Source organism: Etheostoma spectabile, chromosome 14 (genome assembly GCF_008692095.1).
Source record: "Etheostoma spectabile isolate EspeVRDwgs_2016 chromosome 14, UIUC_Espe_1.0, whole genome shotgun sequence".
Taxonomy (NCBI): Eukaryota; Metazoa; Chordata; class Actinopteri; order Perciformes; family Percidae; genus Etheostoma; species Etheostoma spectabile.
The window spans coordinates 17,880,612-17,897,785 of NC_045746.1; the positions used below are offsets into that span (position 1 = coordinate 17,880,612).

The window sequence follows — 17,174 nt, forward strand, 5'->3', positions numbered from 1 at the left end:
ATTCTGCCCAGGCTGGGTTATTTCACACTGTTCATATCGCTGGATACATTGTTGCCTGTAGAAGTTGAGCTATGTTTAGAGCCTCCTTGAGTACAGGGTGCCCCTCTCATCTTCTTCTTTTACAGAAACACACTCAAGCCTGTTGTATCCGGCTCATGATACCAGGACATGCAGCAGGGCATGCAGCAGGTATTTTCAAAGTACCTGTAAAAGATGCTAGAGGCTGTTTTATCCCAAACCGAGGCTGCACACAGCAAGCTTCAAAGGCAGTGGAGCATCAGGCCTCGCTGCATCTTTTGATCTCTGATCTGGTTAAATGAACCAGCTTCCCTGGTTCAAAGCCTCTAATATCAGGGTCAGAGAGGCAGGAAAAATATACTGTATCAAAGTCACGGAAAGAGGAGTGAGTGTGTTAATCAGCTGAGTGTATTTAGTTTCGAGCTATGTCACCACACAGTGTGATTTGAATGAGTCACATTAGCTCAGAAATTATATTTCGCTCTTAAAATACTTTAACTCCTAATTGCAAACCTAAAAATAAATGTAAATGTTGTACGTCCTAAGAATACTTTTGAATTAAAGAGCTTTTGATGTCCTGTAAAAGTTATAATCCTTAAGATTAAGCTGCTAATTTGTCAAAAAAAAAACAGAAGAGCTACCGCTGTATCTGTTTACAGTGACCCCTAACAAGCTGTTTTAATAAGGAAGTCGTTAACAATTGCAACCGTGATGGTGTTTCATGCTGCACACAACGCGAGTAGTTTGTCACCTACTGCTGAAAAAAACGGCTGACGTTTGTAGAAAAATGAACCTCCGTTACAAACACATCACATTTCCTGTGACTGCGTCACAATAAAATTCACTTTCTGTTTCGCCAGTTGCTTTTGTTGCTTTTGTTGCTTTTGTTGCTTTTGATGTGACGCAGCAGTACGAGGACAGGGACTTTAAACAGCTCTGAAACAGTGTAAAGGAAGTGAGGCTGATATCAGAGAGAGAAAATTCAAAACAGTAACTCTGGATTACATACATGCATAGACAGATGATTACAAAATGCACGCCATAAATAAACTAAAGGATTGTAACTATAAAGTGTGATTAAATAGAGACAGAGATGCAAACAGGCCTGTTGGTGTGTAATCTTCAGAACAACATGTTCTGCTTGCATACCAACATTTTGTTCTACGTGTTTACGTGTCAGTAAATATTCCCACTATGGTATTTGTCTGTGCAGAAAGTGCCAACGTGGGTCATGTTACAGCCAGAGAAAGATTGTTGCGGACTCATTCATTTCGCCCATGTCAAGCAAACAGATAAATTTAGATTGGACGAGCAGTGCAGCATGTCATCAGTTGTTTTTTTGTTTTTTTTTAATCTATGCATGAAGCATGAAGTTTTACAGCGGTTTCTCCCACACGCTTTGCTTTGTCTGCAGGGAAGCAACAAAGCCAGCTGGGCGAGGCAGGATGATTGACTTGGTTTGTTGCCTCCTGCGTCAAACCGATGCCACAGTGCTATTTATAAATGGTATTGACAGGCCGTGATCACTGTCAATGAGAGGGCGGAAGAATGCACAGTCAAACCAAGCAGGACTTGCGTTAATCACAGCATGGTATCAGGCTATATTTTGACGTCAAAGAAAAACTTTGCTTTGGGACACTTGACAGCAGCATTGTCTCTATGTTTATGTCAAACTACTCTTTCATGGCAGAACCAGGAGGCAGTGACGCATGTTAAGATGCATGCAACTAAATCAGAGCACATTCTTGGCCTAAATAAAACCACTTGCTTCAGTCATTCTAAAGTGAAGCACTGCATGAGAAAACAAACCCAACGAGAGGGCAGGTTAATATCCTCTCACAGATGCATCAATATTTTCTCGATAAAAACACTGTCACATGCACTGCATGACCCACTTCCACCTGTGTCTATAAAACAAGAGAAGAAGAAAGCTGCTCTCTCCGGGGGAGGCACCAAGTGGAAAATTCCTCCTTCAGTGGCCAAACAAACAGCATGGGACCCAGAAGATGCCAGGACAAACTTGGCATTGTTGAGAAGAATAACTGTCTTATCAGAGGAATGCCTGAGCCTTGAGGGAGGCAGAGGGAGTGGGAAAAGCACTTCTCATCATAATAACAAGGGAATTCCTCTGACAAAATGAATTAGACGATCTGAGAAAATAGATTACTTGGGAAATGCAGCAAGGTGTCTAAACAATCAATAAAAAGATGTCTTTAAACTTTCCCCGCTTGTCTTCCTTGCCCAGTGCCTTCTGTGAAGGGTAATAAACAGTGAAGGACGTTTTTTTTGTTTTCGATCCTGGGACACGTGCAAAGTTTGTTGTTTGTTTTATAAAAATGTGATCACAAAAAATAATAAACAGTGAAGGACAAAAATGTGAAACAGTTGCATAACCCTGTTTGCATAATGCCACTTTGATTAACGCCTCAACCTTGTCTTCCCACAAAGCCGTTTTAATTCCTCTCCATCCTTGACCTTGTAAGAGAATCTCCAGCTGATCCACAGTAAAATTTCACATCATTTTATAACAATCTGTAAATCCACGCCAACGCTTGTAACCTCCATATTTGCCGGCCTCAGTGTCCCCTTTATGGCGGCTAGAACTGCTGCACAGAGGAAATAATCCTCATACAAAATAAAGGAAATAGCTGCAAAAGAAAAACAACACTTTAATCTTGAAACAAGCTCATTTGTACTGGAAACCTTTTGCTAATGTATTTTCCAACTGTAAAATGTTCCAATCAGGATGTATCTCGGTCCTTGAAAGGAAAACTACATATCCAGAGTATTTCAAAATGTTAAAGGTCCCATAGCATAAAAATGTGACTTAGATTTTTTTAAACATTAATATGAGTTCCCCCAGCCTGCCTATGGTCCTCCAGTGGCTAGAAATGGCGATAGATGTAAACCGAGCCCTGGGTATTCTGCTCCGCCTTTGAGAAAATGAAAACTCAGATGGGCCGATCTGGAATCTTGCCCCTTATGACCTCATAAGGGACAAGGTTACCTTCCCACTCTCTGCTTTGTCCGCCCACTCCTCATGCACACGCACGCATTCTCCCTTGTGGGGGGAGGGGCTTAGGAGACCATTTTGGGCTTTAGCAGAAAGGAGGAGAGGGACTAAAAAATTGTTCAAATTCTTTGGCTAAATCCTGGATCTTCACAATCCTACCTACAGCACCTTCAATAAACAAAAAAATACTACTCGCCGATATAACACTAAAATATTGATATCAGTGTTAGCCTTTAAAAAAAATCCAATATTGGTCAGGTTGGGCTCGACTGCGAAGTTTCACCAATAAAGCTAGTTTTATTTATATAATCACACAACAAATGTGTCAAATTGTGTCAAAAGTTACGGATAGGTAAAACTGACATTGAGTTGTTTTGAAACCATCCTCTCCAGAAACCATGAGAGAAACTGCATCTTCTTAATAATTGACTTTGTTTAAACCGCTCTTGTGCTTTAATCAATCCCACAGAGCTGTCAGTCACCTTTCACTGTGGCCTTGTAAGGGAATAATCACGACTGTGTGGTAACAACTCACCACATATTGTGAACTAATTGTGGCGGGGTGTAACGTTTGTTCAAGCACCACACCGAATAATTAGCTGTACGTCAATAAGTTACAGTGGTTACGACCGGACACTTAGCAGGCACTTAGCACTGGAAATCACATCAGAGCTTTTTGGCCCAAAGTCGTACAGTACACAGATGATTAAATTACTCTGTGGGGACGATTACATAAGAAGGAACATGAGCGGCCTAGAGGACAAGAGGGTGAGATGAAAAGCAGTCCGCCTCCAGAGTGGCTCTAAAGAAGATTTGGTCAAGTAATTCTGCGACACATGTGATATTTTGGTCTCTGCATCTGGAGTGTATCAAAGTAGCACCAGCTGGGCCACAAGGAGCTTGGCATCGATGTATAAATAAATTAAAATGTTTTTTTGTGTTTGGGACAAGATTACACGATCTACAAGACTTATAAAATGGTATCTTAAATTTCTGCAACTAAACTGCAGTAGACCATCCAACACAAGACACTTTTCTCTCAGTACTGTCATGCATGTAAAGTGTAAAATCGTTCATATATTTCCTGCAGTGCTGAAAAGTAACTAAATACATTTACTCAAGTACAGTACTCTCGAGTAGCTACAGTGAACTTTGAGGTACTTTATACTTCCACCCCACTATAATTCAGAGGCAAATGTTGTACTTTTTACTCCACTACATTTATTTGATAACTTTAGTTACTTTGTGGATTGAGATTTTTAATACAAAATATAATCAACTTTTAAATTATGATCTGTTATTATTCGGAAAGATAAGGCGGTAAATTCACTCAGCAATTCAAGTTACCCTGCCGTATATAAAGTAGTTAATGGCTGCACCTTTTTCAACTGCAACATTAAAGCAATGAACACATCAACACACATGATTCTGAAAGGGACCGTTCTGCATGAGTACTTTTACTTTTAATACGTTAAGTATATTTTGATGCAAATACTTTAATAATTTTACTTCATTTTGAATGCAGGACACATTTCTACGCTGTGTTCCTGCTACTTTTACTTAAGTTATAGATACTTCATCCGCCGCTGATTTTCTGAAGCCTCATTTTGCTCACTACGTTGTTCAAGATATTCAGCTTGGGCATGCTGTTTGCAGAGGTCGGATCCCAGTAGCAGGACGGGGGCTTGGTTGTGTAACGGGGACGTGAGATTGTATCTGAAACAGAAAGGCACATAGCTGTAGTTGCCTTAGGATGATGTTCCCTCTTTGTGTGTGTGTGTGTGTTCTTAATCCTGCATCAGACTGACCCCTCCCCTACACCTTCCCCTCACTCTATATCTAGGTCTGGCCGTGACACTGCCAAGAAAAAAGCTACAGTTTAACAACTGTGTTTCTTCTTTCCTTCCTGTCTCTCTGCATGCCTTGCCACAGAACGTTTGCTCTCTAAATAAGAATTTCATATGTCACTCATTCTGAGTGAAAACTTGTGCAGATATATCTTTAGTTTTAACTTTTTTTAACTAAATAATCTGTAAGTAAAGTCATGAGCTAAAGAACAACAAATTCATGTAACAGACATGAGCTGTGTCTCTACGACAAACCTGTTGTCACAAAAATGTCAAAACACGCTTTTACTATTTTTTACTAACATGAAATACTGTGTGATGTTGGTTGTGTTGAAATACACATTCCTGCCCAACATCTTAAAATTATGTTTTGTGTTCACCAGTCACATGTCAAACCAATCAGGAAATATCTGTACAATACCAAATAATAGTTGGTCTCCAGCAGTTTGAGGACACTGAACGTTGTGCTTTCATTGCCGATTCAGATTTTATTGATTGCTATGATAACAGCTACAGATGTGGTTCAGTGTTTTGGGGATAAGACAAACATGTACAGATAATTACCCATCATCAGTGACAGACTGTGTAGTCAGGACTTTGGAGATTCTGAGGTCCCAGTGCTCTCTACCAGCAACTAAACACAGCTCCTAAGTTTGAGTGATGTTTTGGATACCCTTCAGAAAGTTACAAATCTTAACCATGAAATGCCATGAATTAGTGTCAAAATTTTACGATAGATTCAAAAGCTGAATAAAAGGATTTTATGGAAGTTCATCGTGGTTAAATTGGGGGGCGTCAATGAAAACCATCTTAAATTGTGCCTTCTCCACATATTGACTGTCTACGTCTGTCTTGGTGCATCACTGCCTCACTACCAGAGAATATTTGGAAATGTTAAGCTCCTGTCTTTTATGTCAGCCATCCAGAGGAAGTGAATCACATCTCTCAGAGTTCAGCCAGACCGAGGCTGACAGGCGCCGCTTCACTTACAATAAATAAACAATGTTGTGAAAGGCTAGCACCCCAAAATCTGCCACAAACGTACAGGTCACAGGTCAGTCATTTGAACTTTTCCTGCCAGCACAGGTGAGTCCTGGCCCACTTCAAACAATGGAAATGATTTGTTTGTCAATAGATGGGTTTGGTCTGGTCTGCACTGTATAACCTCTGTAAAATATAAGGTATTGTCCCATTGGGGAAACGCTTCTTAGGCTCAGCATCACAGAGCATTCCTCTCCAGGAAGAATTAGCATTCAAAATACATTTTTAAGTTCATGCATTCAACTGTAAAAATTATCAGGTAACACTTTACTTGAAGGTATCTACATAAAAATGTCATGACACTGTCATGAACACATGAACCCTAACCTTAACTTGTCATGACAAAACCGAATGACACTTACTATAAGAAGCGCTATGTTATAAACGTTTATGACTTGTTTATAATGTTTATGACATGTTCATGACAGTGTCATGTCACTCTTATGGAATACCTTCAAGTAAAGTGTAACCGAGTATCACATCAAAAAATAGCAGTATGTTATATTACATTAGATACAGTAGCTGATGCTTTTATCCAAAGCGACTTACAACATGTGCACTGGACCATGAAGATATCACCCACAAATTGGAAGAATCATGCGAGTAAAACTGCAAAAAAACTGCTTCAGGCGCTACGTTTTAGAAAGAAGAGATAGAAAAAGATTTTTGTTTTTTTTTTCTTATGTTTTCAGGGGCAAAGACGCAGCCTGAACAGCTGAGTTTTCAGTCTGCAACGGAAGATGTGTAGGGTTTTTTATGATGTCAGTGGGGAGCTCGTTCCACCATTGTGGAGCCAGGACAGGAAACAGTTGGGATATGAATGAAAGTGATACAACGGATAAAACCAGTAAAACCGGAATATTGCACATGACTATTATATAACTATAACATGAGTAATTACAGAGTTGCAAAACACCAAGCATGTTAAGGAATGATAAGACTTGCACAGTTTGGGATACGAGCCAGGATTACACAATCTACATGAATAATAAAAATGCCATCTTAACTTTCTGCAACTGATCTGCAGTGGACTGAACACAGACACTTTGTGAAGCAGGCATCAATAGACCAGTATCTGCTCTGATCTTTGCTACCTGCATGACATAAAGTCTGCAGGTGGAGAGTCTGACAGCAGTATAATCTGTACCTGACCTTGGCGGCTTTGGAATTCATTATTTTAGTTTTCCATCTGGTGTTTAATGACGTCTGTAAAAAAAAATAAAAAGAGTTCCAAAAAATGAAACAAATCAACTCAAAATCCAGCATCATGCAGCAGAGTCTTAGGATGTAATCTGCTGATAAAAACCTCCATTTAAAGACCGCCTGTGGGATTAAGATGGGGAGAGGGATGCTGAGATGACTGAGGCTGGATTTCATGAAGAGAAAATGCCTGTGTGGTGGTGATCACAGGGTGGTGATGGCGCATGCAGTGGGTATGTCAAATATAATGTCAAACATATGATTACTGTGTATTCTGATGCTGGTTTCTATTTAGCTTTTTTACTCTTATTTTCCATTTTCCGACCGACCTTCACATCACACAGAGAAAGAAACCCACGTTGTCCAGCGTCACAGTGGGTCAATTATATGGTGTCAATACGTGCCTCAACACACACCAGTGCTTTGAGCTAACGTCCAATTAGAGCCGCAGCAGGCACTCGGATCAACCGACCTTCATGAGCGTTATTAAATCACGCACAAATTGTGCACTTTTGGATAACAAAAAAATTACAAAAAGAGAATACTTGTTATTTAATTGTTTAGGGATGCAACTAACTGTTCTTTTTATCATTGATTTAGCTGTACGTGTTGACTATTTTTTTGTTTCTATAATTGTTGAAAAAAACAGTGAATCAAGTTGCTGTAGATCCATGCACAATGTCGAGGATTAACATGAAGAAGCGCAGGTTGCGCGGAAAATTAACAGAAGAAGAGATTGCAAACGCAACCCAAAGATATTCAATTAATTTAATTAATTAATAAATAAATATGTCTGTATAAAATAACCACAATGTAAATCCTAATTTTGTATACCCCTGTGTAAATTAAATACTTCAGAAATAAAGTACTTTCTAATTTTATAGAAAACTTTAGTACTAGATAAACATAACTTGTAAGGATCCCAACGTAAAGCGTCGTCCAAATGACGTAAATGTTGCTGTAACACAGTTTGTGCGCTCGTTATTCGACATCGCAATAGAAAAAAGATATGGAAAAATATATACGCAAGACATTTTTTATATTGTCTTTGAAAATATATGAACTGATCAAAAAAAAAAAATCAACATTAAAAGTGGTGGTTTTGAGATCACATCTATCTATCTATCTATCTATCTATCTATATCAGGACATCTCTATCTTCTCATCAGCTGTATGATATTGTCCTCAGTCATACTGCAGCAGCATTAATCCAGTTACAGACCAGTTAGAGCTGGCTTCTTATGTAACCCCATCATTTGAGTGGGGCATCACGATTCTTCCTCTGCATGCGGTCAGAAAGGAAGGAATAGAATGAAAGGACACAAAGAAAAACACTGGAGGTTATGCAGAAGTAAAAGCCATCGCATTCATTGACTGCGACTCCTCAGGCCAGTGTATGACTGAGGTTGAGTGTGCGGGCAGCCATGCATCCACTCAGAGAAGATAAAGAGCTTTGTGTTTCTCTGCTGCTGCTGGTCTTGTGGTTTAAGAGAAAGACCGGTTATCAAGCCGAGTGACGTCAGTGGTCTTTGTGGCAAATGAAGAGTGACCTTAACAGAAGACAAAAGAGCAAATAAAGAAAATAAAAGTAGATTCAGACAAAGTCTGGATTAATGGGTTAAGATGATTCAACGCATCATTAATCTGTTTCGTTGCACAACTACTTACATTTGTAGTATTAGGTTATCATTCCCATCTTGGATTGTTGCATTATTTTGTCTATTTCTCTAAGAAGACATTATATCATCTCCTTCCCCCCCCCCCCACAGCTGTTCATAGCATCAGCAAATTAAAAAGCTTGTTTTTTTGGGTGTGCATATGGTAAGTTCCCTAACAAAACAGTTGCCCGTGGTTATGTAAGCATCTCTATGACTGTAGCTGAAACTTTACTGAGCTCAGCATCAGCCACATTTCCTCCTCTAACATTCATTAACAGCAGTTAATTGCAAACGCGCAGTGTGCAGGCATTAAAGTAAACGGATTGATGATATGGAAACAGAACTCAAAAGGATGTTGAAGAAAGGAAATAGTGCTAAATGCAGATTTTACAGATTTATCAGACAACTTTACAGCCCTTCAATGGCCAACAAATATACAAAAAGTGATCAGCTTTGCTCCCTTTTCTGATTTCCGGTGTTCTGGAAAGACGCTTCACATTACAGCATTTGTATATCCGTTTCATGTTACTTCGTACATCTAATACAGCTTTAGTTCATTTATTTCCGATTAGGATTTCAAGTTTATAAAATACATCACATTGTTAAAGATTAAACCATTGTTTCCCAACGTTTTTGGCATCTGGCCCCATTAAACAAGCTGCTTCCAGTTGGGGGTCTTGTCACGTTTCAGATGTCTATGAGTTGTTTTCAGGACCAGTTTGAAACTCAAAGAGACATTTTCCATAACTTCACAAAAAGCAACAATTGGAGAAAAGCCCAAAACAAATGTATGTAACAGAACTTTATTTTTTCTTCTTTCCTCTCCCATTATTAATCTTACGACCCCTCAGATTTCTCTTGTGACCCTTTGGAGGGGCCCGACGCCTAGGTTGGGAACCACTGAACTAAACTACCCAACAGTATATAAATTAGTCAAAACGTACCCCCACTGCTCCTTACACATTGATACATTATTACAATCTAATGATGTCATATAGGACAACATACTGTATCAGTCACAAGTACTTTTACTAATACATTAACTCAGAGTATTTCTTTCATTGTTGTTTCTGTACTTTAACTTAAGTAAAGGATCTGATTACTTAGATTCCTCCGGTCATTATGATCCCAGTTCTGTTCTCACAAAGCTTCTTTGTTCTGGCTTAACAATCCCTTTTATTAACTGTTCTCGCTCACTGAATACCAGTTTAACTCCTAAATGTTAGAAGAATTAAAATACTAGAGCTACACAATGTAACGGGAAGGCATTTTAGGATGTAATACCTCTGGTCGACCTCTGATTAAACAGCCCATGTCAGCTACAAAAGAGGACTTTGATAGTCAAGTTTTTAAAGAAACATGAGATAACAGCACAACAAAGAGCTCAAACCATCCATACACAACTGATTAACTGACTACAACCTGTAAGAGTTTCATTAAGTTTTTACAGTTTAACGGTCATTGCCAACAAACACAGCTTTGGAACTTTAGTTTAATTAGCAACAAGCGCTAAAGCCCATTTTCTCTCTGAATGAAGGACATCCGGCCAATCCAAGAAGTGGAACGTTGTGGATATAGACTAGCTTCAACAACCCCAACGCAACGCCGTGTCCTTGATTAAAATGACCAATTTTTCTGGGTTTGAACATTGTTGGAAACATTTGGGATATTGTACGTACACAAATCCCACTGCAAAACATATAATATAGGTCTAGTCACTTTTAGGCATTTTAATGCGTTACCAATTATACTTTTAACATGTACAAGACAAAAATGTTAAATATGTACAGTATATGTCAAGACTCTCACTGCCTTTCCTGTTCAGCCTGTACCTAACCAAGACCACGCTGTAGGATTTAAATATATTCAAATAAATCTTCTGTGGATCCAGAGCGAGAGATGCTCTGTTCCTGCAGCTGTTTTGCATGCCACAGCTGGTTAACCTCTTGTTTGTTGATGAAGCAGCTGTAGTCGCTTGTTATTTCAACACTTACATCACTGGTTTCCCTGAAAAGTCATGACTGCTTTCAACTGCCTGAATATTTCCTGAATAACTGAGTTTCTTTTTCCACCTTTGGGTGTCTTCTCGACCTGTGGCCCACATGCTAAAACAAGCAGTGTGCATTTTTAGTGATGTAACCAGAATGACTTTACCCAGGAGGCCTTGACACCCTGTCATGGGACTGAAATGATGATGGATGGTAAACAAAAGGCCCACTCTGCTGCCCTTTTCACTTTGTTAGCAACAAGAATGCGCAACTCACCCCATCATCTAAACTATGGCTCAGTGATGTGAATGCACATGCTCTCTTTGTAGCACCACATGAGAGGAGTCTTGTGGTTTCTCGTGCGCTCAGAAGACAAACGATAGCAGGAGAGAAGGAGGTCATCGATCCGGTCAGTGTCAGTCAGGTCCAGACCGCCAAGCAGTTTTCCCCTCGTGAATAACGAAAGAGTGCTTCACCTGGTGTAACGCGTCAGATTGTTGTCACACTAAGTCAGTTTTATTTCACACACACACACAAGTTCATGACATATTGATTAGATGATGTTATCGAGATAGAAACTTTATTTTGCTACTATTACAAGACATTATCCAGCAGCAGTATGCAGCACAGTATACACTACAATTACTTCCTGGTTATGACTGGTGTGACTTATGATTGCTGTTTAAAAACACAATAACGTTTTTTTACAACAATAACGTAATAACTAGCTTACAACTATCTTACTGTGTTGCAGCAGCACATCAACTTGATGTTTAATTTCTCTGAATTTATTATTTTGTAAAATATTTGATTCTTTAGTATTCTATACCTTCTATTTGTTAGTTGCTTTCTGGAACGAGGCACAAAATATGTTTTACTACACGTTGCACTGTGTGTGATTGTGCATGTGACAAATAAACATGATTTGTTGCACAGATCAACTGGTCAGTACGATGACGCAGCTTGCTGTTGAAGTCAGTGGTCAGCAACCTTTCCCACGCTCTATCACTTCTCATATCCAAAAAGAGGCCAAGAAATAAAAGCCCATGCCATTCAAATGCTGAATAATTTCTTTAAGAGTCTCTTTTTATTTAACTTCCCTTTTGAACACAAATACATCCATTATATGTACTGAAAGAACAGCCAACAGTAGAAGGCAGAAAATATAAAACTCATGGTCCCATTAAAGCTTTAGTGCGTAACTTTTTGATATAACGTATGTTACATTCAAGCCATTGCCAGATGAGTTGCTACAAAGCTATTTAAGACTACCAGCTCCACGCAACTCCCTTTGTATATCTCTGTTCAGTAGATCGGGGCATCCGGTGAATTTCCCGCGCAAAAACTCAAGTTAAGATAACTACCTCTTCTGAAGAGTCTTCAGAAGAGGTTTTTTTAATCCTCTGTGTCCTCCTTGGCTACTAGCAACTGCGTGGAATAGGGGTGGGGGCGCGTGTGCAATCACGTAAGGCTGTATCGTGTGGATGCGCCGACAGTTTTGTTGTCAATGGAATTCCTCATGGGGGCGACAGAAACTACAGACTAAGTTGTTAAAATTGATTTTATAAAATTGGTACTAAAAAAGTATTTTTCAGAAAACCGGTATCAAAGTCACAGTATTGGTATTGAACATTTTCGAACGATCCCCAGCTCTAGTTCCCATTAGGAATGAAAGTTGTAGGTTGGCAGTCCTTCCCGTTATGTTACATAACTAGTTAGATATTTGATAAAATGGAGGCTTACAGGGATCACAAGTAGCAGATGTCAAACCACACTACTCAAAACATTCTCACTGCTGCAGACAGGAAGACAAATTTACGGAGTTGGACCACTTAGTTATTAGGACCAGTTAAAGCTTTATATTTATTTGTATTATAATTTAAATTACAGTATAATGTATTGGGGTATCCAGTTACATAGTTATTGAGTGTTTTTGACCTGTCTGATTTACAATATATTTGTGATATGTTGTCAGTTTATGGCGCTTCACATTCATTCACCGACTTTGCTTAATTAAAAGGATACAGACTCCACTTATGTACTTTCAAAAACATGACGGCGTTGACTAATTCATAAGCCCAGATTTTTTTAAATCGTTGCGGCTCTTCAATGTCCTTTGAAAAGAAGATTATGCACTTGTTTATGTAAGCCTTTCAAAATGTCAAGTACTCTCAAATCTTTGCTCAGTTCATGCAGGCTGAACTGCTTTAAGATAAGGTTTAGCCATACATTATTTTATAAACATAGAACTACTGTAAAAAGGCACAGTATTTGCTTTTTTAATGAGTTGGAGGAAAAGCTCAATGGCTATACATTAAGTTTCGCAAACAACTAACAAATGACGTCCATCAGAGCTTCACAGAGCACTTAGGTGATGTCTTTGTTTTGTCTAATAAACAGTCTGACCACAAAAGATATCACAGTTTACAAAGATATTAAACAGAGAAAAACAGCAAATCCTTACATTGGAGAAGTTGGAACACACACGTCTGGCATATTTGCTGGAAAAATCAACACATGTATTAATAGACTAAATAAACTGTTTCAGCTCTACTGTAGTTAAAATAAACAAACACTGCTGAATTAAGTTTAATACAGTTAAATATCCCAAAATGTTTGGTTTTGGTATTGATCCCCTGGATCATGACACTAAATTTCAAACCCTAACATGTCCATTGAAATGAGCGAAAAGTGAAATAAAATAAAGTTAGCCTTTCCCCAACTTCATTACTTCCTCTAGCTTTTTATCATTGGACGTCACAGTACACACACATACACGTGCGTGTGTACGTATGCGTACCCACACACACAAACGCATGTCATGTTTTTCTGGAAATGTCCAGGGATTCTTACTATTCTTACTATACACTTGCTGCTTCAGGCCTGCACCTGCTCCTTGTCTCTCATCTTCAGAGCTTTTCTCCCTAACTCTGTCATGGCAGACAGGCTCATTAATATTAAACTCACGGCTGCAGGATGATGTAATCGTCCTCCTCTAAACTCTCGCCAAGCCTAGCGTCAGTGATGTCGTCTAATGCTTAGTGGACATGTAACAGTACATCTGGATTAAAACGCTCTGCAAAATGATACTGTTTTAATGTCTTTGTTTGACATTGATCTCAAGCTGTGAAACAAACATGCCAAGGACCAACACTGACTTCCTGGCAGCGTTGCCGCATCGTTTTTACTTCCAGTAGGTTGGGAGTGTACGGTACATCCATCAAATTAAAGGCTGAAGAAAAAGGGAGTGCAGCTTTAGCATTTCTGCTTGATTAATGACTTAAATGATTACTACTAACCATTTCACACAATATCAGTATTTGCCCCCAAAAGCCTCTGAAGCAGGCTTTAATCATCATCCAAAAATAGGGAAATTAACTTTTGTTAGATTATCTGACATATCTAGGACACAGAACTGATTAAACCTTTTGGATTAGAGGCAAAACATTTTCAAGACATCTTTGAGGAGAGACAGTCACCTTTAGGTTTTACACTTATAGATGTTTTGGATACAGAAATATCTTGAAATTATTTTTTTTAAACAAAAGCAGCTTTTTCAAGGTACACTTGTATATTTTTGCTCCCCAGTTACTTCTAAATTTCTGCACAAGGTAAAGTAAGTGAAATATGAGGTTACGACTATCCCACTATTTGTTCACAACGTCAGGTTGATGCAGATTCTTAGCCCTTTGTTTGCATTTTTTAGCCACGCTAGTGGCAAGTCGGTCGGTCAGTCGGTGAAATCAGTTTCAGAATTTCGTGTTCACAGAGGATGATTCGTAATAACTACACTGCACAAATAGCTGCAAAAGCAATTCTTCACATTAGCTGTACTTTGTGTTTCGTGCTAATTGTCCAAAGGTGACCATGTAACCATGCTAAATTAAGATGGTGATTAGTGATAATTAGTGATAATACCTCCTAAACATAAGAAAACAGAGCTCAAGAGACCCGCCCACAGCGGGTTCCGGAAAGTAAAAATACAATGCAATTTTTGCATTGACAATTGGAGTATAAGCCATAAAATCATAACCGTCGATGGTAGACTTAAAACCAACTACGACACAACTAAGCGTTTGTATAAGCTCCTATAGATGCAAAAATTTGCAATGTCTTGGATAAGTAATTTATTACCCACAATCCTGAACAATCCCACAATCCCACAGTGATGCCTTTGATTGGTGAAACTCATTCTGGTGAAGAGGGGGAGCTGTCGGTACCCGATCTGTGCTCATGCGCAAGATGATAATCCTGTTTTAAAAGGTTTTAAGACACAGCTAACAGCTAATTCGGCTAACTGCTAGCTGACAGCTTGACTCAGTCTAAAATAATGTCAACTTAAACTAAACACTGGGAAAAGCAAGCTACAGCTGACGTAAAAGCTGTTATATATTGTAACGGTTATTTTCAGGTTTTATTTTGAGGGTCTTTTAAAGTTATTACATACTGTCTCAGTTAGTTGTTTGCCGAATTAACTGTTAGCTAAACAAACGTTAGCTTCCTTTATTCAGTGGTGCGCTGGGATTTATAGGATGAGGAGTTCCTTTGTTCGAGAATGAAAATATGTACAGTCTTGTACCTTTGACTTTTTCATTTTCTGTTTGTTTTTTCACGCGAAATGATATGTTATATGTTTATGAGTAACATGGTAGCTGGTTAGCCTAAGGCATGGTTTAAAACTCTTTATATACGGATTTTTCCAGACGTCAATGGGAGAAATGAATGGGAAATTTACTTCCTCTCGGAGGAGGGGTTAAACTGTTGAGCTCTATTAGTGTCATCATTGAGAGCATGCTAGCACAACGATGGCAGCATTTAGCTCAAAGCATCGCTGTGCCTAACTAGAATGGCTGTAGTATAACCATAGACTGTATTTTTTATTAATATTAATAGTCTATGAGTATAACATAGCAACCATTCTTTAGTATGTAGTTCAACTGCCATTCCCCATAATAAGTAATCCTTCAGATTCTGGGAAAAGCGTATATTTACAGATTAAATATGTGCGGTATGCGGTATCCACACTCACATCATCCCCAGTAACCCACCGGACCCCTGTAATCCTCCCCAGTAATGCCAAAGTTAGGTAAGACCACAAGATGTATTGTGCAACTTTCCCAGCACAAAGCGTTTAGGATAGCCATTTCAATTCATCCTGCTCACTGGTCTGCACACATGCACACACACAGAGTTATGGACGCATGATTGCACAGACACGCACACATACAAACGTAAACACTTATACAACAAGCTATCATCACGGAATTGGCAGATTATGACATTTCTAGTGACAACATTATAAACCAGGGTAAGAGAAAGTGGTGACATCAATGATCTGACCTTTTAGTGTTATGTCATGTGTGGCTTTCCTGACATAAAAAAAAGCAGGGGACTTCTGAGAAATACATGCAAGTGAGTGTGAATGAGCGGGCTATTTTAATATATTAAAAGACTAGCCAGATGCCCTACTATAATCCAAGCAAAGCACAGTGTCCTCATTAGTGATAGAAATGGAGCCATCACATTTAAATAGTGCAGTGAAACAGTCGGCCTAAACTTCCCTTCCTCTTGTCTTTCAGAATATTGAGGGTCACTTATTTGGGGTCAGTTTGAACTATTACTCTGACCTCACTGTGCTTTTACAAACGCACGTCTTTGTACCATAAAGATAAATACACAGAGCTGTTAAGTTATCAAGAAATTTGCAAATGCACCTATCTTGTCCGACTCTTTTCAGCGAGTAGCTCTCAAGCGACTGCGACGGTCTGTTTGGTGTGAAGCAACGTTCGCTGAAAGAGAGGCGTGGGGAAACATAACGCATTTAATGTGTGCTGGTAAATATACCATCTCCTTTTAAACCTGTAAAATTACCAGCATGTGTTTCTCACACAATACCCCGTATAGATTGCCAAGAAGCACAAAATAGTCGGACACGTCTACTGCTTTTATTAAAATTCTGGAATGGATTAATTATGTATGTTTTATTTATATTTATTTTTATTATATATTGCATTACATAGCCATGATCGGAAAGGATGAAGACAAAAAAAATCTTATTTCACCAGCCACTTTCTCAGATGAGACAACAAACAGAAATAGATAGACTTTCGGTCAGTTAACAGTCAATTCTACAGAGAGGAAAGAGAGAGAGAAGACCAAGAAACTGTTACCTTCACTTCATATTACTGGGAGATTTTGTCTTTGCTTATTATAAACCTTCTTCCAGATCTGGGGACGTGCTGCACCTCTGGACACGGCAAGTGTGACTCAACATTTCACGTTTAGGATCTCACGGTTCTTAAGACGACTAAAGTGGCTCAGCTTGTTTCTATTTATATGGCAGTGGATGATAAGCTCTTCCATCTCCAGAGAGCATCTCTTTAAATCTACCTTCACCTAGTGGGTGACC

General features: G+C 38.9%; 1 long non-coding RNA gene across 1 annotated transcript; it reads right to left on the bottom strand.

The window, feature by feature from the left end:
- Nucleotides 1–2,892: 2,892 nt before the first annotated feature.
- On the bottom strand, nt 2,893–15,499 carry LOC116701277 (uncharacterized). Its single transcript, XR_004334880.1, has 3 exons — nt 15,075–15,499; nt 9,922–9,928; nt 2,893–2,903 (listed from the first exon to the last, which is right to left on the bottom strand). It is a non-coding gene; the product is annotated as an uncharacterized LOC116701277 (long non-coding RNA).
- Nucleotides 15,500–17,174: the final 1,675 nt, after the last annotated feature.